This window comes from Macadamia integrifolia, unplaced genomic scaffold, assembly GCF_013358625.1.
Source record: "Macadamia integrifolia cultivar HAES 741 unplaced genomic scaffold, SCU_Mint_v3 scaffold1186, whole genome shotgun sequence".
Taxonomy (NCBI): Eukaryota; Viridiplantae; Streptophyta; class Magnoliopsida; order Proteales; family Proteaceae; genus Macadamia; species Macadamia integrifolia.
In genome coordinates, this window is record NW_024868113.1 from 139032 (window position 1) to 141837 (window position 2806).

Below are 2806 nucleotides of genomic sequence, written 5' to 3' on the forward strand. Positions count from 1 at the left end.
ATTGGTCTTGTGAGTTGGGAAAAACTTATTAAGGAAGACAACTGTGAACTGTTCCCATAAGGTTATGGAATTTGTGGGTAACCCATACAACTACTTATTAGCTTGGTTTTTTAATACAAAAGTGATAAACCTAAGCTTAACAGCATCATCAGAAAGCTGTTGGATCTTAATTAGAACACATACCTCTTCAAATTCCCTTAGAAATAGGTATGCATCCTCAGAGGTCAACCCATGGAAGTGGGGCAACATAGTGATGTATTGAGATTTGAGTTCAAAATTATTGTCTTAGGCTTATGGTAGAACTATGCAGGAAGGTTGGGTTGTTCTAGCAGAGTAGAACCTATCTTTTAGAGATTTAGGTGAAGGGTTTTGATGTTGGTCTCCTATATTGAAAGATTTTAAAGAGAGCAAACGTATAAGGTCAGTAATTATTGGATCTCTTCTTTCTGACCATTCTTAGTATTACATACCCACCTAACACTCATGCAACAGAAAATTACCCACAACTAGAGTCAGACAAGCACAAAAGAATGGATAGAAAAACTTTTTTTTTATGATATTTTTTGATTTTTTTTTTTTTACCTTTTTGGGAGCTTACCGGCAGGGATCCGGGATTGCTCAGGTCAATTCCTGAGGTACTGCTATAGGGCGAAACCTGTCTTTATCATACTGTGAGGCATGACGACCTCCACCGATACAACTATTATTGCAAGTTGTTCTTCTCATGAATTAAATAAAAGAAAAGGAAAAACAAAACGAAGCAAACAAAGCACTTCGATTTACCAAAAGAAAATGAAAATTAACATGGAATTGTCTCCACGGAAACGGTTTCAAAAACTTGTTTGAGATTTTAAAATGTAACCGTAAACGTATGGATCAGTGTAGCTGTGGGTTGAACACAGAGAGAGTAGCCACTTTATTTTTTTTTTGCTTCTTTTAATAATACGAAAGTGAACTGATTAATGGTTGTGATCTAATTCTATTTACTGTTCTAAAAATATGTATCTAAAATAATGTCCTAACCATTCGCCATCTAAGAATTTAAATACACAATTCACACAATTAAAATTAAATAAATAAATAGCTGAAAATAAACACCCCACGCAATTAAAAAGCAATGAAGGAAAAAAATGCTGAAACAAAAATAAACCAAAAGAAAGGGGATAAAGGTAGAGAGAGACTCACAAGTAGGTTTTTCTACTTAGCCCGAGGGATGCATCATAATATGAGCTTCCCTACTTGACCAGAGAGTCATTCTTACAAGGGTTACTCTACTTAGCTTTGGGGAAAGGGAGACAATTAAAATAAAATAATAAAATGATGGTTCTATGGCTAGGAGGGGCAAAACCAACACATACGTTGGCCATGAACCTTGGGGGAAAGGGATAGCAATAATGTAACGACTGAAATTAAAATCCAAAATTAAGAAAGAAAGGGTAGTCAGAAGAGGGAATGAGAGGGGGGAGAGAAGACTACTGAAGGAGCCTACTTACTTGAACCTCAACCCTTGAACTGAAAACTTGATCGATTTGAGATACTACCAGTACTAAAACCAGATCTGAAATAAACCAAATCTGAAATTTCTAGTACTAGAAAAACAAATTTGACAAAAAAAAATTGAACTTGAAAGACATGCTTCATAGCTTGTTCTTGTCACTTAAAACTAAGCCTAGAACTAGAACTTGAAAATTACAACTTCAATTGTTTAAATAATAAAAATAAAAGACTGAATAAAAAACAAAAGTACTTGAATTAATTGAATAAAAAGAACTTACAAAAGTGTTTAAAGCAGAAACCTAGAACTAGAGCTAGAGAAAGAAAAAACTAGAGGAAGAGATAGAGCAACTAAGAAAAAACCCTAGAAGAAGAATGAAGTGCCTCCACCCCTTGTGTTAATTCTATTATATAGAGAATGGGGGAGGGAAGCTAACGATTTTAGCTTCTAAAAAAAAAAGATATCTTTTTTTTTTATTTTTTATTATTATCTTATTGATGAAGTGGAGGAGGGAGAAGAGAGAACACATGTGGAGAGAGATCTCTCACGATTTTTCTTGCCTTTTTTTTTCCTATTTTTTCTCCATTTTTCATTTTTCTCTCTCTTCTTGCGCAAGAAACCCCTGACCAATTTTTCTTGTTTGGATTTGGACAATATTCTATTTTAATGAGAAATTCCATCCATGCGCTTGTCTTTTTTTTTTCTTCTTCTTTTCTATTTTTTCTCTTTCTTCTTCAAACTTGCGTACAACCATCTTGGCCGACCTCCTTTTAGTGATGAGTAAGAGAGAGAAAATCTTCTAAAAAAAAACTCAACAAAATGGCAGCTAAGAGGTTGGAACTTGAGACCTCCTAATAAGCAAGGGATTTTGCACACCACAACTCACTAACTGTGCTAGGTAGTTGTTGTTACCAAAAACGAATCTTCAATCACTTAAGGATGTGGTCCATCGATTTTTGTTGACATTTGAAATATTCCTTATACCCTTGGGATAACTGTAGATGGGCTGGATTTTGCATCTCAGTTCAGTTCTAATCCATTATTCTTTTTATTCTTTTTCTAGCCCGAAAAGAATAATCACTTGTATAGTTGTCTATAGAGATCAAGGAGAGTCTCTAATCCTTCATCGAATTTTGAATACAACCCCTATTGAAGAAGAAACATGGCTACATAACAATATATTTCACACTAGATGCACCTCTCATGGAAAAGTGTGTATTGTCATCATTGATGGAGGAAGTTGTGAAAATATTGTAGCTACAACAATGGTGGAGAAATTGTAACTCAAGACGGAGAAGCATCCATAACCTT